This window comes from Thalia democratica, chromosome 3 (assembly GCF_965202585.1).
Source record: "Thalia democratica chromosome 3, ktThaDemo2.hap1.1, whole genome shotgun sequence".
Lineage (NCBI taxonomy): Eukaryota > Metazoa > Chordata > Thaliacea > Salpida > Salpidae > Thalia > Thalia democratica.
This window is the reverse complement of record NC_139167.1, coordinates 83,792,537-83,816,099: the sequence shown is the minus strand read 5'-3', so window position 1 is coordinate 83,816,099 and position 23,563 is coordinate 83,792,537.

The following is a 23,563-nucleotide window of genomic DNA, read 5'->3' as shown; positions in this document are numbered from 1 at the left end:
GTATATATTGTCTAATAAGATAATTAGATATTAGCAAACTTTTTAGATTATGTCACACAATAATTGGGTATTTGTACATTTACTATTTGTAAATTTTATGGTTTTGGTTTAGGAGTCAAATATGCTCGAAGGTACATTTTTGCACGGATTGATTTTTTTTATTATTAATTAATTTAATGTTTTTTATTAATACAAATTTTTTTATTCATTTAATTTTTTTATTAATTTATTTTTTAAAATTTTGCTCTCACTGTTACCCCTTACCCATGGTCGGTAGGTAACTAACCCTAACCCAGTCGGTAATTGAGCATTTTTTTATTCTTTTTGTTTCTTCAAATTAATTTTTTTTTGTCAAATATTATTATTAAAATTTTTTTTTTAATAAGTTTTTTGTTTTTACTATCACTGTTACCCCTTACCCATGGTAGGTAACTTATTTTTTCTCCAATTTTTATAATGTATTTTTTAAAATTTTTTACTCTCGTTCAAAAATGACTCTTCGTGCATATTTGACTTGTTCCCATGGTTTTTCCAGTTTCAATAAAAAAAAGTTATAATTTTCTTGTTCACTAAATAAGGATTTCCCGAACTTAAAAGTTATAGAAGCTATAAAATGTCACTCTTACCTACTTTGCACTAAGTAAGCACAGTTTTAAGTATTTCCTGCTACTTACCTTAGAAACTTACTTTGAACAAATAATTAACTTATATCTTACTCATTAAAAACACTAAACTGTTCAACAATATTTGAAAAAAAATAATGATATAATGTTATAATTAAAAAGTAGTATAAACTTAAATAGAAAGATATTCTAAACATAAATTACAATATTAAGATACTCTTTTATTAAAAGTTAAAAACTAAAGTTCTATGTAGTGACTTTTTGTAGTACAGTTAAATTTTTTATGTTGTAATTGAAATGTAAAGCATGATCAAGTTTTGAACTGACATTCTCTAAAAAATCCTATTTCTAACCTAAAATACTAATAATAATTTATTTTGAAAACACTTACTTAAAGTTAATTATAAGGACTACAATTTCTATAAGGTTAACAATAATGATCAAAGTTTTCCCAATGCAACATTTTTGTAAAGAACCTTATGTTGCATTTATTTTTATATAATTGAACGGCAATAAAAAATCATTCAATTTAGCTAATATTTTAGAATAATATAATACTCAAATAATTTTGGTCTTATTTTTGTTACACAAAACTGACAATTCAAGTAATTAGAAAGCAAACTTATAATAAAAACTTCGTTTTGCAGTTAATAACTTAGGTAAGATAAATGAAAAAAAAATAAATAGTTTAGTTAGAATGTAAATAAATTTTTAGTCAAACTCGCTAAAAAAAGTATTTAAATGTATGTCAAAAGAAAATAAGATTTTTAGATTCTATTATATAAAAACTTGAAAGAAGTTTTTTAGATTTTTTGTTAATTCAATAAAGCGATCTTAAAAACTTAAAACATATAACGTAGTTTTATTAAGAACTTAGTAGATATAACAATACAAAAACTCTTACATACACCCTAAAATGTCTTCAAAAAACAACCGTACTTAGAAAAATGATTCTTCTCAGTCCAACTCCTCATCTTTGAATTCATTAACATCAGTGACTTCATTTGGACCTTCAGCTTTACTAATGTCATTACATTCATAATTGGTTTGAATATTATCATCATTAAATTTAGTTTCGCCTGCCTCCTTGTAATACTTTTGTAAACTTTCAGAGCTTTCAGTGATAACTTCAGCCCTCTCCTTAGCAAGTTTCGCAAGCAAACTAAACCTGTTTTTTAACACCTGCAATTTGAGCGATGAAACACTTCCATCTTCTAACTCCATGTTAACAAGAAGCTCATGTAGCTTATTTGCGTTCGTTCGAACAGTATTCAGGTGCAAATTAGCAATAAACTTTTCAATCAGGCTCCTACTGTTGAGGCGACATGATTTATCCATACAATAGTGATAAATATCAGACGTCATCATTGATTCTTTTTTAATAAATTCAAAATTTTTAGAAGACAAAACAAATTCTTCACAATCATCGTTGTTGTCAACAGAAACTACTCTTTCACGATCAACTGTTGACGCGCTCATTGTTTCGTCGTCACAAAAACTGTCTTTGTTTACGTAGTTTCCTACGTCATCAACATCTGCTACATCATTATTAACAATGACGTCATCACCGTATTTAGCAACATCATCAGACACGTCATCATCTTCATCATCACTACTAACTAGCCAATTTGAGAATTTTTCATCTTTCTCATCCGTGTTGTTATCAACTCCTACGTCATTAATATCAACTTGGTTTGTTATGACGTCATCTACATTTCCTACATCATTGTTAGCAAGTACGTCAACACCAATAGCTTTTACCAGATTTGAAAGTATTTCAACATCTCTTTTGGCATCAGCTACTTCAAGCACTTTAATGCTGGTTCTAACCGCTTTTGTTGAGCTCTTCAGTTTATATTCAATACACTTGAGTTTTTCTATGGATATGATATATCCTCCATTTATAGAAACTAGTTGATTGAGATTACTTTGTTCGTTCAAACGGCTGAGATGTTGCTTGATAAGGTCAGTTAGTTTATTAGTTTCCTCCAATATGTTGTCCAATTTAGCTTTTGTAATAGTAGCTTCAACAGATGAACGATTACTTTCAGAATTAATGGCAAAATTGTATTCAACAGAAGAATCTGACTCCATGCTTATTATTATAAACAACTAAATAAGGTTATTTGTTATGTTTTAAAATTGATATAACTTTTGTAAAAATTTTAAGTTATTTGAGTTCAAAATTAGATACTTATATATCTAATGTATTATTATACTTAGGTCAAAAGTTGTATAATATCTAAAAGACTCATGTTTGCATATTTGTAGAATATATTTATAAAACCTCTTTCATTATATTAAACATTTCGGACACAAATTTCAGTTGAAGTTGCTTAAAACTATGAAAATAGATTTTCTTTGCAATTCTGAATCAATAGAAAATTGTTTGCAAAATTGATTATTTTAGAATCTTAAATATTCATTTAAGATTTATAAAAAGTAACTAAGCTTATTTTAAGTTATTAATAATTTATGATATATACTTTAAAAAAGACTAAACTTAAAAATTAATCAAAGTTCTGTAAATTACAATTAAAAAAAAAAAATCAAATATTATCTTTTACACTTTATGCAGTTATTTCAACAAGTAAGAAAAATATTTATACATAGTTTTTTATAATAAAGATAAAGTTAAGTTTAATATTTTCAATATAGTAAAAAAACGTAAATTGTTCTTTGACAAACACTTATTTAAGAGCCACAGAACAAATTTTATAATTTAGCATTTAAGAAATTTTATTCTAAAAAATTAAGTTTTAAATAATACAAAGTGAGCCTTTTTTGCTTGAGTTTGAATCTTTTAAATTGTTAAATTTAAAAGCGATAGTTAGTTAAGTTCTGATGGTTTTTTCATTCTAGTGAAAAAGTTAAAGTGTCAACATTGCTAATAAGTGTAGCTTATTTTGTAATATAAAAATGATAATTGGTTTTATACTTTTTGATAAAGTTGAGAACTAAAAACATTATAAAAAGTTTTCACATGTAAAATTCTACATCATTCTATTGACTATAGTTTTAAGTATCATTATCAAATTTCTTAAATATTCATTGATATTATCATAGAAAAACAAAAGAACCTTAAAAATTAAAGTTTTTTTAAAAACATATTTAATAAGTTAAATAAATTATAATTTAAGTATAATTTAAATTTAATCAAAAAAAACATAAAAAACAGTACCGCTAACAGCTATGGTAAATGGAACTGTGTGGAGAAAGACCTTTTGGTGTTGAAACTAACCAACACTTGCTTTGTTTAAACTGCTTTAAATTTTTTTTTTCTAAAATACTCTCAAATATTATTGATATCATTATCACTAAATCTTTATATAATTTGGTTAAATAAATATAATAACTCTTTTTAAAACCAATACTGTCATTATTGCATATGAAAACTATTGCTAACCTTTGGCAATTTAAAGTTAAAATGCTTCAATATATCTTAAAGAATTTAATAATGTAACTGGTTCTTTAAAAAGAAACATTTCAAAATTAAATTAACATTCCACTTACATTAATTTTCTGTTAATGTAATATACTAATAGAGATATTAAATATTATAAATGTTATAGATGTTTTACACTAATACTTCTTGCCTATTGCTCTTTTGATATATCAATTAAAATATAAACTAATAAATAAGCTTCTTCAAACAATTTATATTTATATCCTTAAGTGTTGAAAATGGCCATACTATATTTTTGGTTACACGTTGGTATGATGTTTTTGTAAGTGAAAGGTCAGATTAACTAAACAGTTTTTACAAATAATTTATAGTATAAATTAAAACTAAAAAAAAATGTTTTTAAAACTAAAAAAAATATTACTAACATGTTATAATAACTTAATTATTCTTTTGTTAAATAATTTGTATACTAGTCACACAACTATATTTTTGAAGTAAAGTCAAAAAAATTAAGGGTTAAAATTTAAGAAGTGTATATTTATAGACCATTCACGTCAATCTCTTTACAACCTACAGTAAACTTCGTTTTTTTTTTGTTTTTGAAAATTTTAACTTTAAATGTTTTGCTAAACAATTTTAGTTGAAATTTATTGTCGGTTCGGATACGTTAATTTGGCTTCTAATTGACTTACAGATTACATCAGTGTTCATTGTGAACCTCAAAATATTTGATCCTAAATCTAGTGCACTTTCTTGGTTATCGAGTTGCACACCTATTAGGCTAAGTTTAACGTCTTGTCTAGTCAACCGCATTTGGTATTTTAGTTAAGTGTTTAGTAATTTACCACGGAATATACTAAGAAAAAAAAAGCTTGAAAAATAAATTAATACTAAGTTAAAAAGTTTGGATAGGTATGTTGAAAAAAATATTTGCTTAGCGTGTAACTTAAAAAAACTATTCTATATAAAGAAAATATAAATTCTTATTAAACAACAATTTTAATTAGTACTAATTTGTGCTAAAAATTGTATCGATAGTATTATTTGATAGTACTTAATTCAAAATTTATATTTTTTTATTTACTTGTGTGAGTTTAAAAAATACCGTCATATATTCACCCCTACTCTAAAGTATTCTTGTATAATTTTTTAGAAATATTTCTGTTGATTAGTTAGTTAGCTTATAAAGAAAATAGTTTTAAAAATTATAAACTTTATAACTTAGTATTTTCTTTTTAAGCTTATAATGTAACTTTATTGACTTTTAGATGTAAAAACTTTTATTTGAATGTTATTCAAAAGGCCCCTTTATTGAAACTTAGAAAGTATTCAAACAAGTATTAAAATTACTATTAAAAACGCCTAAAACCTTTTTTTTTGCTCTTCATCATCAACTCGAAAATTCTAGTGTAAGTTACAATTTGGCCTACTTTTAGAAAGCCTGATCTAACATATTCCTCTAAAAAACAAAGTGGTGCAAAATTTTTGTAAAATACAAGTTTTGTTATCATTATTCTACATAAATGTAGAAAGTTATAAAAACTTAACTTTAAACTAGTAAAGAAAAACTTAACTTAAAATTAAAATTTTGTCTTGTTTTTATTTGTTTTTGAAATTAACAATAAAAAATATTTCGTTTGATTAATCCCAGTTAACTTTATTTAACATAACTTACTAGTAGAAAAACTATATTGAGAATTAAAAACTAATCAATTGGTAATCTGGATAAATTGTAAAAATGGTTTAAGTATTTTCTGCAAAAAAATATACAGAATATTGAGTGTACTGTTTATCTGTAAAAAAAAAGAATAAAAATTTGTTTATTGATAGCTCTTCAACAATTTTTACTTCAAGTAAGATAACATTTAAGGCACAATATAATTTAACTAGGATATCTTTTTTTTTTTTAATCGTTGTATTTTATTTAGTTTAATCAGTTTTTGAACATTTAAACGTTCGAATTCAATTTGAGTAAATGCAAAGATTTTAATTAAAAAATTCAATTGATAACAAAATTTATTTTACTTACAAAAATTTTAATTTTAAGCAGATAAGATATAGTATTGAGTATTGATATATCCATCAATTTAATATACTTTAAAATCCAAGTTTTTGCAACTGAATCTATATCACGTAATTTTTTTATAAAATTAAATGCATAACTATTTTTCTTACTAAGAATTGACTTTTTTTAGTTAAAAAAGCTTTACTAATAATAAATAGTTAAATAAAACAAAATTTATATCTAAAAAGATTAAAAATTATAAAAATCGTTATATACGTAAACTTCAGTAAAACTTTTTCATTCTTTTGATCAGACAGTTTACTTATTCAAAGATTTTGTGTACTAAAACATTTTACTAAAAGTAAAAGAAAACAGCTCACTTCTAATGCCCATTTATGCTTAAACTGATTCATGCTAGTGTGTTTTTCATTTTTTTAAAGACATGATATTCTATTGTAACATTACAGCAAAGTTTAACAAACTCATCTTTTCTTCTTGTATTATATGTTTTTATAAACATTTGTATGAAACATCACAATGCTTTATTGTAATAACAAAAATTCATTCGAAAAAAATTATATAATTAAGTCTACTTTGAAAATATGAACAAATAAAAATATTTTTCAAAACAATAATTTTTAATCAAAGCAAGAAAAAAATAATAATAAAAAGACTACAGTCAGGTTTTTTTAATAAAATATATTATTTTAGTAATCACACTTAGTATAGGCTTGCTTCTAAAGTTTACCATCTTAATTTGAAAACATCATTTAAAATCTTAGTATAATTTCAATATTGTTGATTTAATTTAAAAAAAACGTAGATCTACTATGTTGCAGAAAATATTTTCAAACACATAAAGAAATTAACTCATGTAAAAGTAGCTTTATTGACTATCGTGCAACTAATGATGTCTGTTAAACTTTACGACAAACGAAATTTTAAACAGATTGTACAAAAACGGAATAAATTTAAAATTTTTTAACCACATACTAGATATTTTAGCTTGTAAATATAACTGATTAAGTAAAATAATAATAATAAATTTTAACTGATGTAAGTTTTTTACATATTTTATAAATTTAACTATTTAGTAATTAAATTGTATTAAAAATGAAACTGTAAAATATTCAAATTTGAATTTTAACTGTTTTTTGAAACTAAGGTAAAAATTGTAAAGAACAAAAACTAATTAGGATTTATAGTATTGTTTTCTTTAAAGTAAAAAAGAAACTTAACACTTTAAATGAAAAGAGTTTAATAAAAAAAAAAAGTCCGAATGGTAAAAGTATTTTTTTAATATGTAAGTAAGTACTGTACAGTGTCATTGCCTACTTATGTAAAGTGTAAAGTGTTTTGTGAATAAAAAAGTGGATTTTAAATTCACGGAAAACTTACCTCTTTTTAAATATGACAAACACTTTAAAAAATTTTGTAAAGTTAGCAGATTTAAATTCAGGAGTATTTGAAATCGTTAAAAGTTACACATACATTCACAGTATTTTAGAGTTTTTTCTTTTTTTAAAAGTGTAAAAAAATCTAAAATTAAAGCATCTTTAACATTTTACTCCTTTGAGAAAAGTAAACGATTATTGTAAAAAAAATAATAATTTTTAAAATAAGATATAAATGACAGAAAAAATAAATGGTATAAAGTGATTACTTAATTTATTCATAGCTACAGCCATTTGCATTTAGATTATGTTTAAAATTTTTTAAACATATGTTATTTACTAGTGTACTTATAACTATATAATATTAGTGTAATACAAAAAGATAAAATTAAACATCAACTTTTTTTTTTTAGTTAAAAATTACTTTTTAAATTTGATTTATATTTAATAAATTGATATCTTCATTGTTTTACTATTCTAAATACAATAAAATCAAATTGAGTGCAATAACATTATCAAAAGTAGTTTAATTGCATTATTCACATTTTTAATTACTTAAGCAACATTGTGTAACACTTTTATTTATGTCAAAAACTTTATTAAAAATCTTTAATTAAAATAACAAGTATTAATAATGTAAATCATTTATTACTTGTAAAATATTTCGAAGCATATTATTAAATTTATATTCATCAAAAACTTTCTGTCGATTTTATATAAATAAAAAAAAAAGTTTAATTAATTGTCAATTCAAATGTAATGCTTTGTTTGAAATTAGTTGTATAACTAAATAAAAATACAAAGTTATTTTTTACGAGACTTTTAAAAATATTGATTTATAAACTGCTATAAAGGTAATACATAGTCATTTTTTTATATATTTAATGTTTTTAGTAATCTAAGCAAAAATGCAATCAAAAATTTCGATTATTACAAATTGTTTCAAACTAAATAAGATTATTTCTTAAGATATTTTTGTTATGATTATTTATTCAGGAAGCCTTTAAACTATATTATATAACCTAATCTAACGAAATTTTAACAATACTTTAATTCTGTTCAAAAACTTTTATATATAAAGAACAATAAGTTTAAACTTATATAAGCTTATTTAAAATAATAAGTAGAACTTACGTTAAATTAAAAAAAAAATTTGAACTTAACAAATAAAAGTTTAAGTTCATCGGCTTTACTTATCATAACCATAGGTTGTTCATAGTTTTTAAAATTCTGAAATATCTTAACAAAAAAATGAATAAAAAAACATTAAAATTAATCTAAAATAACTACTTTATTGATTAAAATTCTCAGAAAAACAAAATTATTTAAATTTTTATCAGGTTGCAAATTTAAGTAACTTGCTTGATTTTTGATTATAACACGAATTGTCAAATTCTCTAAACTAGGCTAAACTAAAACGATTTAAGCTTAACTCGAGTTCTTAATATGTGAAAAGCTTAATATGAATAGTATAAGTATTTAATAACCCCAGATTAAACGTGTTGTGGTTTGGGTCGAAGCATTATTATGTTGATTACCACTCTCGCAGAACGAGCTATCGTGGGTTCGAATCCCAGGAGCGTCAAAAATAAAACTGGTTGCTCTATTATAAAAAACAGACGTTGTTCGTTCATTTTATTTATTAATGAAGAACTTCAGATAATATATTTTGAAATTCGATTAGTACTTAACTTATTTTACTTTCAAATTTAGCAGAATAAATCAAGCTTAATACCTAGTAGTTTGTTTACAGTTATTAATTTAGTATTTCTTTTATTAGTTAATAAATGTTAATAACTTATAGATTTTTAATTTAAACTGTTTAGCTAATAAAAAAAATTAAATGAATAACTTAGCTGCTAATTAACGTAAATTAACTAGATTTAACTTACATTTTAGTTTATATTATATTTTTTTAGATACTATTTTACTATGATTAATTTTAATAGCTAAAATGTTTAAAAAAAGAAAAAAAAAACTACTTCACTAAACATTTTAATTTTGAGCTATCAACAGTTCATTATATAATTTTTTTATATACACTTTTGAATGAACTAAATAAATTCAAATACAATGACAATGATGTATTAGATGTATTATACAAAATAAAAATTCAGCAAATAATATTTTCTTTCTAAGACTAAGTTTTACTAAAGTAGCGAACTTATTTTAAACAATTAAGCTTATCTTTTTAAAAACTTCATATTAACTGAATACATTATTAAAATTTCATCTGAATCGTTTGCTTAATATCTATTAATTTATAAGTTTGGACTTTTCTTAATTTAAAGTCTCAATGAGAATTTTTTTTATTCGTATAAAACATCTATATCAATTTTATTCTGTACTGTTTTAGAAAATGAATTAAAAGTTAAAAACAAATATAGAAATATAAATAGTTATTTTTTTATTGTAGGTTAGATGATCTTATTAATAAAATACAGCAACAAACTATTGTAATTAATTCAATAATACATTTAAAGATTACTTTAATATAAGATATACTAATTAAGTACTTAAAAACTTGGATATTTCAAATTTTATTTAAAACTTGTATATTTTAATTTAAGATTTAAGTAAAAAAAAATAATAATGTTGCAAAAGTAAGTAAAAGGTTACAAATGCAATCAAACTACTTTTAATAATGTTATTGTACAGATTAATATTTTAATATAATTTTATTTCATGTAATATTGAAGAAATAAATTAATTTAAATGTAAGTCAGCTTATTTTGAATAAATTTAAATCTATAGAAAAAAGTGGTATGGAATAAAGGTTTATAATAATAAGTTTTATTCTCACCTTTTAATGCAAACTTTTGAAATATGTTAAATAAAAAAAATGTAAAAACATAAAGTGTGTAATATTTGCATCATATAAAAGTAATGGAAGTTTTCAGTTTACTACGGTAAGCTTCATTACATCAATTAAGTTCAAAACTACAAGTTACATCAGTTATAGTGTTAATTAAAAAAAAATTTACTAATACTCTTTAGCTATTTTAAACAGTTTTTCATTTTTAACAGGGAGCTGTACCAAAATTCATTGCGTCTAACAATTTTAAAATGTATATTAGTATTAATATTTCCAATATAAACATGTTTCACACTTACATGTTGTTAACGTTTTGCTTAATCATTTTAGTTATCGATATGCCAATCGTTAAGATATTACCAGATAGAATTATTTATGTCATTTATATATTGCAAACACAACGTACTTCGAGTAACAATATAAAAACCTTAAAAATTAGTTTAAAATTTTATTTTTTGTTAAAAACAAAAAATTATGTTCCATGCTAAAACAAAAATGATTTTATTTTAAGTTTAACCTAACTACATAAAAAATGACTGTTTTATTACTTGTTTAAAATCACGGTCAATTCTACACTTAAGCTTTAAGCTAGTAGCGATGTCTAACAAATATGCATGGTTGCTCATAAAAAAGAGAATCATTCTAAAGTAAAAACTAAAGCAATAAAAAGGCCTATTCAAACGAACCAAGGGCTTGAAAAAGATAAAACAATACAAGAGTAGAGAATAGAAGAAGACAACAATATACCACTAACCGCCTTAGAGTTTTACAGTTTATTGAAATAATTATGATTATACTAAATAGTATTTAGTTGTATTTATATAATTATAGTGTTGAAATTATATCATATAGTTTTAAATACAATTAAGTAATATTTTATATAATTTTTGGTTTTAAAAAAAAACAAGTCTTTTTAGATAACGAAGCAAAGTTAAAAACATATTTCATTCAAACACAAATTTATCATATATTTAGCAAAACGCATATTTTTTGCGTTAATTTTTATTTCAAATCATGCGCTGACGTCATAGATATGATCCTAGAAGCGGTCTAAAGTTTGCTACGTATATAATCAAATCAATTTTTGTTTGCATGATAAAGAGCATTTGGTTTCTTAGTCGTTGAAATTTTAAAAGTCGTTAAAATACGACTAAATTAAAACTCTATTTCAGAAAAAAATATTCTTAATTTCTGAGAAAGCACGTTTGTTTAACGGGAATCTTTTATTATTTATTCAATTAAACAGATAAAAATGTTAATACAATTTACTTATTCTGAAAAAAAAAAATTCAAAGTAAGTTGTTTTAAAATTCAGTATTACACCTTTGTTCTAAAAGTTTAACTCAGTTTGTGTGTAATAACTCGCCAGCAAAAACTATTTTATCCTACAAGTTACCTTAAATTTAGTATTAAACTTATTAAAATAAACAACTTATTTAAATTTTACTTAATTTTTTTACATTTAGTTATTAAAAGTTTTATATAAATTTATGTGTTTTTTTAGTAGTATTTATTATTTAATTACCAATCATCAGACACCAAATATATGTTTATAAACTACTTGTAAGAATTTTTAAGTTTAGTCAAGCTTAAATATTATGAAAACATTTTAAAGCTATTATAAGTTGTTTAATTGCAACATAAATCAGTAAACACAAAGTATGTTTAAAAATTTAGTTGAAAAAAAACGGGTTGTATAGATTAGGTTTGTTAATAAATTTAGTTAAAAAGTATTTTTTTTTCATTGCACCAATAAAAATCAGTTTAAAGGGCTCAGATGAAATTCATTTTGTTTGCGTATTTAAACCAAGTGATTCGAAACTACACTTAATTAAAGTGTACTGCATTTTAAACTTGTAATTACATAGTTAACAAAACGCAACATATTTAATTTTTTATTACAATTAAATTCATCAACAAATTAATGATAAGCCTGTGTTCTAAGTAGATAATTTTTGTTAGCTACTACTAATCAGCTAAGTAAAGTTTAATATGTTTGCTTATGCACATTATCATATTATTATTCTATATGAAACTTGCGTTTTAAAACTCGTATAATTTTGAATCAAAAGTTTACGAAATCAATTTAAGAAAGAAATTTTGTATCAAACAACAAATACAAATGTTTGATATTGGAGCTAATATTACGCTAATTAGTTTTAAGATACACACTATGTAAACTTTCTTTACTATGTAGATTTTGCTATATGTATTAAATGTTTAGTTTGTAATAATTAGTTTTACACAAAAAAAAAGTTACTTTAAAAAGCTATGCAAAAAAATATAATTTTTGTAAGTGGTTAAATGAAACTTAAAAATATATACATATTTTTTAAAATCGAGAATATAGAGTAAAGTTCAAATTATAGTTTATTTTTTTTAGTTGAAAGGTTTTAGATAAATTATAACGAAGTCATGTAATTTTCAATAACAGAATAAAAAAATTTATATCTAAAACTTAAAGAAATTTCAGTACTAGGTAAACTTTTAAACGTCAGAAATATGTGAGTCTTATGAATAGAGATTAAAACTATAACGTTTAGTTATTTCTAATTAAAAAATATTTTTAGCTAAATTTATTAAAACTAATGTCGACGTTTGTAATTAAAACTAACATTAAGTTCAAAAACTTCAAACTAAGTTATTTAAAGTAGTGCAGTTGAATTAGGATTAATTTATAAAAAAAGATGTGCACTAAAAATTTAAATAATTCGGTAAATTTAGTTTTTACATCAACTATAATTTATACTTTTCGTAGTATAAAACTTAAGCAATGTCAAAAAGATCAAACAAGCAAACTTAAAAATGCACTACTTAATTTTATTAATTTATAATAATTTTGACCAAATAACGAATCGCAGCTAGTTTGTAAGCTACTGAACACTGGATAAAAAAAACAATGTGGAATAAAAATATTGAAATTAAAGAAAGTTATACCTAGTGGACAGCATTTTAATTACTTTAATAATCATAGAAATACTTCAGTGCTTAATTTTTTATAATACTACATCTAATATTTAATTTGTGTTAACTAGTTTTAAATGTTAATTAACTGTAAACTTTATATATCACATTTAAAAATAGTTATCTAACGAACTATCTTAAAACTATTTTAAATTTTTCTATTTGAACCAAATTTGATTAGATTATTTTAATGGCACGATATTTTTACTAAATAACTTTTCTTTTAAATAAAATAAAAAAACCCATCTTTAGACATCATTAAATAAAAAACCGCAAGTCAGAGTTTATATTTAAAATTTTACTAAATTTATTAGAGATTAACTTTGTAAGGAAAAAAATATTTAAAAGCAAACTAAAAGTATAGTTTACTGCAAAATTGATAAACGAATATGTAAAGTTGTCAACACGCTTATGAAGGAATTTAAAAGTAAAAAGTAACTATAGAATTTTCTTAAGCCTTCCTTTTTGTAGTTCGATATAAGCTTTTAAATATAGTATAAAAAGTACTTAAAATGACTTTATAAGGTATCCAATTCGTGTGCAAGTCAATAAGCGAAATATTTTTACGGATAAAAGGTCCATAGATTAGTTATTTTCTGCATTTATTTTTATGTTTCATATTTAGTCATTTATTTAGTAACTAGAAAATTTTCTTTTGAATTTTAAAAAAGCTCTGAGAATGTTTCAAAAGTTTAAAAAATGTATTTACTTCAATCAACTTTATATATAATATGTGAAGAAATTATTATGGCTAAATTCAAAACTCTTACTAGATCCAAAACTGTAGTTAGCTGCAAATTATCTTTTACACTATATTTTAGTTTTAAATATTTTAAAACACACTTAAAATAAATAAGAAATATGTTTTTCTTTTGTTTTAAATCGTATTACAATTTTTTAACAATTAAATTTTTTTTTTATCTTTAAATCCAAGGTTGTTACAAAAGTAATACGATTTTAATTAACTTATATAGTATCATGATTTGTTGGTATTGTGCTAAATAAACTTGATATATACATATTTTGTAGTTAGTATTGAACTGGCGTTTTAAGCTTAGATTCTAAAAACGTTTATTTCTTTTGCAGCTGGTTATTTACTTTAATTTTTATTTATATATCTTCATTCAAACTATTTGTTTGTCACAACGAGATTCATGGCGTCACTTAAACAAAGAAAGAGAAATGACGTCATTTTGCGCGAGTAAATATTTATTATATATACATTTATACTTTTATATTTAACAAACACTTTTAACTAAAGTATTAATTAAAATCTCAATTAACTTAATAAATAAAAATATGTAATTCATCCTTTTTTTTATACTGATTATATAAAACATTTTACAACTTAATAAATTTTAAAAATGGTCAATTAAACCTCAATTATTCTTCATATTGAACACAAAAATTCTTAATCAGTAATTTTAGCTTTTTAATTTTAGATTTATTCCTTAGATACATAACAATAACAAAAACAAACTTGTTTACAACCCAAAGTTGAAAATAAATTATTTATTGTTTGTTCATATTTTTTCGCATATGACATTATATATTTACAAAAAAATCTGTAACTTCTGTACACATTAATACTATAACTAATACACATTAATATTATAATACATATTAAAATTAAGACATAATGATTTATATATAAGATAGGATTGTTTGTCGTATAGTTAAAAGTTTTATTAAAAGATTCTAGTATAACAATTAAGCTTTGTAAGCTAAAACAGCTTTTATATTTATTGTATCTCTTTTTAAACTTTTCACATATTAGCATTAAACTTTATCTAGTTTGTATTAGTCAAATAGTACATACAAATAGATGTGCATTTGTATATTGTAAACCTTGTAAGGATTTGTCGTCATTTCAGAGGAAGATGGTAACTGCATTGGGACTTGAGCTTGGTATGCAGGACAAGCAGCCAAAACTAAATCGGTTGGCTGTCCAGCGCCTACTTTTTTGTTTGTTAACGAATATAATGAATAAATCTTAGTATAAAAAAATAAAGGTATTTACTTTACTAAAATTTACGATGACAGTATATCGGTTCAAGCTTTAGTTAAACATGTTTTTATATAGATTTTAATTTACATTTTTAAAATTTATATTTCTAGTTAGTTTGGCTTAGTTTTCATTACTAAATATCATTACAATCTTTTATTTTTTTAGTAGTTTAAAACGTTTTAAACATGAAATAAATATAATGTACTCTTGAAAAAATTAGCATAAACCAGCTTTTTAGTATACTATAAAGATTTTGTACAACCAAACATTAAGAGATTAATATTTAAATTTAGTATCATCAAAATGTTATCTTAAATTTAAGTTTTTTTTTATTAATTAGAGCACATTAATAAACCAGCTTCATATTTAATCAAGTATTGAGTATAAAGAGAATAATCTTTTGAAGTTTATAAAAGCTTTGAGAATTTTATAAAAGTTTAAATAATGTTTTTACTATAATCAATTCCAAATTTAATGTGTAAAAAAATTAAAATGGCTAAGCACAAAATTTTTGCTAAATCTAAAACTATAGTTTGCTAAAAATTTATTTATATACTAGATTTTAGTTTTATCATTTTATAACACACTTAAAAAAAAATAAGAAATGTGTTTTTATTTGTTTTAAATCGTATTGAAATTTTTTAACAATTTTAATTTTTTTTATCTTTAAACCCATGTTATTAGAAAAGTAATACGATCTTAATAAAGTTATTAAATATCATGCTTTGTTTGAATTATACTAAATAATTTTGGTCTATATATTTTGTAGTCAGTATTGCACTGACGTTTAAAGTTTAGATTCTTAAAACGTTTATTTCGTTTACGGCTGATCATTTACTTTGATTTTTATTTATATATCTTCACTCAAACTAATTGTTTCTTACAACAAGCTGCATGACGTCACTAAAAAAACAAAATGAAATGACGTCATATTTCATGAGCTAATATTCAATTTACATTTATACTGTAATTTTTAACAAAAACTTTGAGTAAAGTATTAACTAAAATCTCAATTAACTTAGTAAGTTAATATATGCCACTCATCATTTTTTTAAAGCTGATTATATAAAATATTTTACAACTTTAATAAATTTAAAAATTAGTCAATCAATCCTCAAGTATTATCTAATTTGAACACAAAATGTCTCAAACGGTTCGTAAAGATTTTCAGTTTTAGATTTATTACTTAGATAGATATTAAATACAAAATTAAACTTGTTTGAAACCTAAATTTTGAACTAAATTATTTTATGTTGTTCAAAATAACTTTTTTTATCTTTTCTGTCAATATATATCTACTAAAAAAGTTATGTAGTTTCTGTACACATTAATATTATTAATCATAAGGAATTGCATTTAAAAAAGGGTTTTTTATCGTATTATTAAAAGTTTTATTAAAACATTCTACTATAACCTATAAACTATTTTCATTAAAATACCTGTAAGCTAAAATAATTTTTACATATTTTGTATCATTTTTTATACTTTCCACATATTAGCAATACACTCAATCCAGTTAGTGTTAGTTAAATTATACATACAAATATAAAAAGTATTATAAAAAACACCAACAATAGTCTTAATCTAAGACCTAAGTAGTAGTAAAACCATTCTGAGAGCAAAATGTTTCTAGACATTAAACTTGAAAAATAAAACATAGATTTACAAAAAAAACTAATATTTAAAAATTTGTGTGATTTTTTTTTAAATATACCTAATTACGAGTTTTACTTTATTTTTATATTATTATGAAGTTAAGTAAAAAATAAATGTTATGTATTAAGTAGTAAAAGTGAGTAACGAAAAGCTTCATGAAATTGTTTTCTTTTTTTATTTACTTTTGAAAATTTCATTTTTTATATGTAAAACTTTTATACTCAAAATACGTTTCTTAACTATTTTATTATGATAACAATATTTAAACATAAAACCAAAGAAAAATTATATAAACTTGAATTGAAACAAAAAAATTTAAATATGTTACTATACTGTAATAGATAAATAACATTTTAAATGCACAAACTTTTTAATTAAATTTTTATTTTCAAAATTTAGTATAGAATATGTGATTATTTAAATTTATTTTTTTGTTCTTAACAAAAGTTGCATTGATAAGCGTGTTGTGACGTCATGTATAAAAATTCGTGGTAATGATGCAAATGCTGCAAATGTATTTAACACGCAAATCAAAGTAAGTAATATTGTCTCAATGTTAATTGTTATTATGTTATCTATTAATTTTAAAAGCTGTCTATAAACAGCTATATATATTTTTTTTGAACTAAGCTTATCTATCGGTTCTATGTTTTTACAGTTTAAAAGTATACAAAAATCTGATTTATATGAAACGGTTTTTTGAATTAATTTATCTCTGACATTAATAAATGTTTGCTCAGCTTTATTAAAAGTATTGTTTATGACAAATAAAGTATAAATGTTGTCTACTTCAATCATTAAAACCATACAAGTCTCTTTGTACGTTTTGAATATATGCACATATAAAGTGTTATATATATATATTTTTCATATTTTTGAATTATCTTTGAATTACAACTGTGATAAATTTCAATATTGGTCAATCAAACTTACAATTGTTCTTTAATTTGGACGAAAAACATCTTAGACGGTGTGTAATGAATTTTAGTCTTAGATTTGTTACTTAGGTTTAAAGTAAATATAAAAACAAACTGTATTAAGTAAAGTTCAAGTTTTTAAATAAGTATTTGTGATAAACTAAACTTTTAGTTTTTATACTATGTACTGTGTATTAATCTATTTTTACCTAATTTAGATTAGTTTGTATCATTACTTTAAAGTCAGACTTGTTTTTATGACAGCTTATTTTCCTTTATGTTATTGTATACCATAAATCTTTTTCTTTGAATATTTATAGTTACTCTACTAGTTTTCTAGAGAAGATTAAATAAGTTAGTTGATTTTTTTAACTAAAAAAAAGAAAGGAATCTTTTGGACTTTTTTTAATTTCACCTAAAAAAAAAGTTTGTTAGAAGGTTTTTTAAAAAAATCGAAGCTAACATAAATGTTTTCTTAAGTTCTTTTTAGCAAGAGTGCCTAAAAAGTAAAATATCTGGATATTGAAAAAAATACTCGCTTGTTCTAAGTTAAAATACCATACTCGAGTACCTATAGGCGGTTTTTTTAAGTTTACAAAATAGTCAATCTCAACTCACATCGGTACACTCAATTTGGCAACGGTGGATCCGTTTATGTATAAATTATTATCATGAAGTTGTTTTTTTTTTACACTTTGAGCATTACAGCATGATAATAACTTTTTTTTCATTTTTGGAACTTATAGTACAGTACAAACTACAAATTAAAAAAAAAATTAAGCTGACTCAGCGTGGCTTTTACCCTTTAAGAGCAGCTTAAATGAATATAGAAAAATCTTATATTTAAAAATGTTTCACTGTTCCTAATCATTTGTAAATTGAAAATAAAATGCGGCTAGCACTCTTGCTAGCCCGATGTGCACTTGTATATTGTAAACCTTGTAAGGATTGGTCGTCTTTTGAGACGGAAATGGTAACTCCATTTAGACGTAAGCTTGGTACGCAGGACCAGCATCCAACACTTTTTTGTTTGTTAACGAAGATAATGATAAAATCTTAGTATAAAAAAATAATGGTTTTACTCTACTAAAACATACAATGACAGTATATCGATTCTAATTTTAGTCAAATATGTTTTTATATAGATTTTAATTTACATTTTTTTAAGTTTATATTACTAGTTAGTTTGGCTTTATTTTCGTAATTAAATAGCACCACAAATCTTTTAATTTTTGAGTTGTTTAAAAAGTTTTAAACATGAAATAAATATAATGTAATCTTAAAATAATTAGCTAAAAACAGCTTTTTAGTTTACTATAAAAACTTTATCTAACCAAACATTAAGAGATTGAAAATTAATTTTACTTTTATAAAAATGTTATCTTAATATAAGTTAATTAGATTAGATAGAGTATATTAATAAACCAGTTTCATTTTTAGTTAATATTTAGTAGCAAGAAAATTATCTTTTGAAGTTTATTAAAACTCTGAGGATGTTTCAAAAGTTATAATAATGTATTAACTTCAAACTATTTTAAATTTAATAAGTGAAGAAATTAAAGTGGCTAAACTCAAAACTCTTACTAAATCTAAAACTGTAGTTAGCTGCAAATTTATTTATATACTAGATTTTACCACAGATGTTATTGTGTTATAACTTTATTCCTACTAACGGCGTTTCACTGCTCTCAAATAAATTTAAGAACAGATTACGGAGAGTATAAAATATTAACACACATTAGAAAAAAAGCAGAAAAAGCATGTATAACTATGTATAGTGTTTATGTAGGTAGTAACTATAAACGAACTTTATGGTTTAAAAACACTTTTAATAATTATATACACTTTTTCTGCTTTTTTCTAATGTGTGTTAGTATTTTATAGACTCCGTAGATCTGTTCTTACATTTATTTGAGAGCAGTGAAACGCCGTTAGTCGGTATAAAGTTTTAACACAATAACTGGTATATATTCCGATTAGCCTAGTTTATCAGAATCTCAAGGATTTAAGACCTTTTAACGTTACACTTTATACTAGATTTTAGTTTGGTCATTTTTTAACACACTTAAAATAAATAAGAATTATGTTTTTTTTTTGTTATAGATCGTAATATAATTTTTAAACAATTTCCATTTTTTATCTTTAAACCCAAGGTTGTTAGAAAAGTAATACGATTTTAACTAAGTTATTAAATATTATGCTTTATATGTACAATGCTAAATAATTTTGGTAAATATATTTTGTAGTCAGTATTGCACTGACGTTTAAAGTTCAGATTCTTAAAACGTTTATTTGTTTCACGGCTGATCATTTACTTTGATTTTTATTTGTATATCTTCATTCAAACTAATTGTTTGCTACATCGAGCTACATAACGTCACTAAAAAAACATAATGAAATGACGTCATATTAAACGAGCTAATATTCAATATATATATACATTTATATTGTTATATTTAACAAAAAACTAAAGTAAAGTATTAATTAAAATCTCTATTTAGTTAATAAATTAAAATTTGCTGTTCATATTTTTTCTTAACTGATTATATAAAATATTTTACAACTTTAATAATTTTTTAGCCAGTCAATTAAACTTCATGTATTTTTTAATTTAAACACAAAATTTCTTAAACGGTTCGTAAAGGTTTTCAATTTTAGATTTATTATTTAGATAGATATTAAATAAAAAAATAAACTTGTTTACAACCTAAGTTTTCAACGAAATTAAAATTTGTTTGTTCAGAAAAACTTTTTTATTTCTGTCAATATATATCTACTAAAAGATTATGTAGTTTTTGTACACATTAATACTATCAATCATAACAATTTGCATTTGAAATAGGTTTGTTTGTCGTATTATTAAAGTTCTATTGAAACATTCTACTATAACAAATAAACTATATTTCTAAAAATACCTGTAAGATAAAACACCTTTTACATACTTGTATGACTTTTTTATACTTTTTACATATAAGCAATATGAATTATCCAACTTGTGTTAGTTAAATGATACTTACAAATATAAAAGGTATTATAAAAAACACCTACAATAGTCTTAATCAAAGTGGTAGTAAAATCATTCCGAGAACAAAAGTTTCTAGACAGAAAACTTAAACAAATAAAACATAAATTTACAAATAAACTAATTTTAAAAAAATTAATGTGAACTTTTTTTATGTTTATACCTCATTACAAGTTTAATTTTAATTTTTTTTTATAATTTAAGTAAAAAAAAATTATTTGCATGAAATATTAAAAATGAGTAACGACAATAATTTTAATTTTTTTTCTTTTTCTATTTAATTTATTTCCTTTTTCATATGTAGAACTTTTTTATTCAAAATCCGTTTTTTAAGTATTTTTTAATTCACAATATTTTAATTATTTAAATATAAAACCTAGAAAAAAATACTTTTCCTTGAATTGAAAGATTAAATTTCAAACAGTGATTATACTGTAACAGATTAATAATAAATGCACAGATTTTTAAGTTAAAATTTATTTTTAAAATTTAGTCTAAAATATGTGGTTAATTAAATTTATCTTTATAATCTTAACAGAAGTTCATTGAAAAGCGTGTTCTGACGTCATGTATAAAATTTCGTAGTAACGATGCAAATGCTGCAAATATATTCAACGGGCAAATCAAATTAAGTAATATTGTATCAATGATAATTAACATTATGTTATCTAATAATCTTGAAAGCTATTTTCAAACAGCTATATTGATTTTATGCTTACCTAAGCTCATAAGTCGGTTCTATGTTTACATATGTTTAAAATTGTACACAAATCTGATAATTATTAAACAGTTTTTCAAACTAAATTATATTAATTAATAAATGTTTGTCAGTTTTATTTAAAGTGTTGTTTATAACGAATTAAGTATGAATATTGTCTATTTCAATCATTAAAGCCATAAAAGTCTACTTAACGTTTTGAAGCACCTATAAGTCTTTTTTTTACGTTTTGAATAAATTCACATAAAAAGTGTTTTATATATTTTTGTATTTTTCATGTTTTTAATCATCTACTAAATACAAATGTGATAAATTTTAAAATTGGTCAATCAAACTTAAAATTATTCTTCATTTTAAACGAAAAATATCTTAGATGGTCCGTTATGCAATTTAGTTTTAGATTTGTTACTTAGATTGAAATTAATAAAAAAGAAAACTTTATTAAGTAAACTTCAAGTTTTTAAACAAATACTTCTCATATACTAAACTTTTATTTTTTTAGACTAAATACTGTGTAACTATTTTATCTATTTTTCACATTATTAAGATTAGTTTGTATCATTACTTTAAAGTTAAACTTGTTTTTATGACAATGTTTTTCCGTTTTTGTTATTGTATACTAAAAATCAATTTTTATTTTAAATAGTTGTAGCTATTTTATTAGTTAAAGTCTGTAATATGTGAGTTAAATTAGTTAGAGAAAAAATAAAAGGAATTTTTTTGACTTTTTTATTTTCCGCTAAATATTCAAAATTGTTTCACAACTTTTTACAAATATTAAAGCTACTATAAGTGTTTTCTTAAGTTTTTTTTTACAACAATTTATTTTTATCATTTAATAAAACATTTAAAGTAAATAAAACATATATTTTTATTTTTTTTTAAATTTTAATATAATTTTTTAGCACTTACAATTTTTTTATTTTTAAATCCAAGGTTGTTAGAAAAGTAATACGATTTTAATTAAATTATAAATATCATGCTTTAATGTACCATGTAAGTAATTTCGATATAATTTTCTTTTTAGCCACTATTGCACTGACGTTTAAAGTTTAGATCAGGGTTTCCTAAACTTTTTTGCTAATGGCCCCGACCTTTTTTTTTTTTTTTTTTTGCTCTTCATCTGCAACTCGAGAATATCTAGTGTAAGTTTCAAGTTATGTGGCCTCATGGCCCCCCTGAGGCTCCTTTACTGCTCATGGCCCCCCCTTTGGCCCCTTTGCTACTCATGGCCCCCTGAGTATCTGTCATGGCCCCCAGGGGGGCACTTGGCCCACTTTGGGAAACCCTGGGTAAAACTAATTAGTTTTTAAATTCTACAAAATTTTTTTTGTACGTTATACTTTTTTGTTACATGATATACTAAATACGAATGGTGTACGACACGTGATGTATGACTTATTTTTTACTTAACTTAGTAATTATACAAAAATAAAGTAAAGCTCGTAATGAGGTAAAAGAAAAAAAATCACATTAAATTTTAAAATTAGTTTTTGTAAATCTATGTTTTATTTGTTTAAGTTTACTTTCTAGAAACTTTTTTTTGTTCTCAGAATGGTTTTACTACTACTCAGATTAAGACTATTGTTGGTGTTTTTTTATAATATCTTTTATATTTGGAAGCATCATTTAACTAACACAAACTGGATAAAGTATATTGCTAATATGTGGAAAATATAAGACAGATATGAAATATGTAAAAGTTGTTTTAGCTTACAGGTATTTTTAGAAAAATAGTTTTTTTTTATAGTAGAATGTTTCAAAAAAACTTTTAATAATACGACAAACAATCTTATTTTAACAAAATTTATTTTGATTAATAGTATTAATGTGTACAGAAACCTATTAATGTTTTTGTAGATATATATTAACAGAAAAGAGAAAAAAAAACTATTTGGACCAAACAAAAAATAATGTAGCTCAAAATTTGGGTTGTAATCAAGTTTATTCTTGTATTCTATAATTATCTAAGTAATAAATCTATATTAAAATCCTTACGAACCGTTTAAGATATTTTGTGTTCAAATTTAAAATA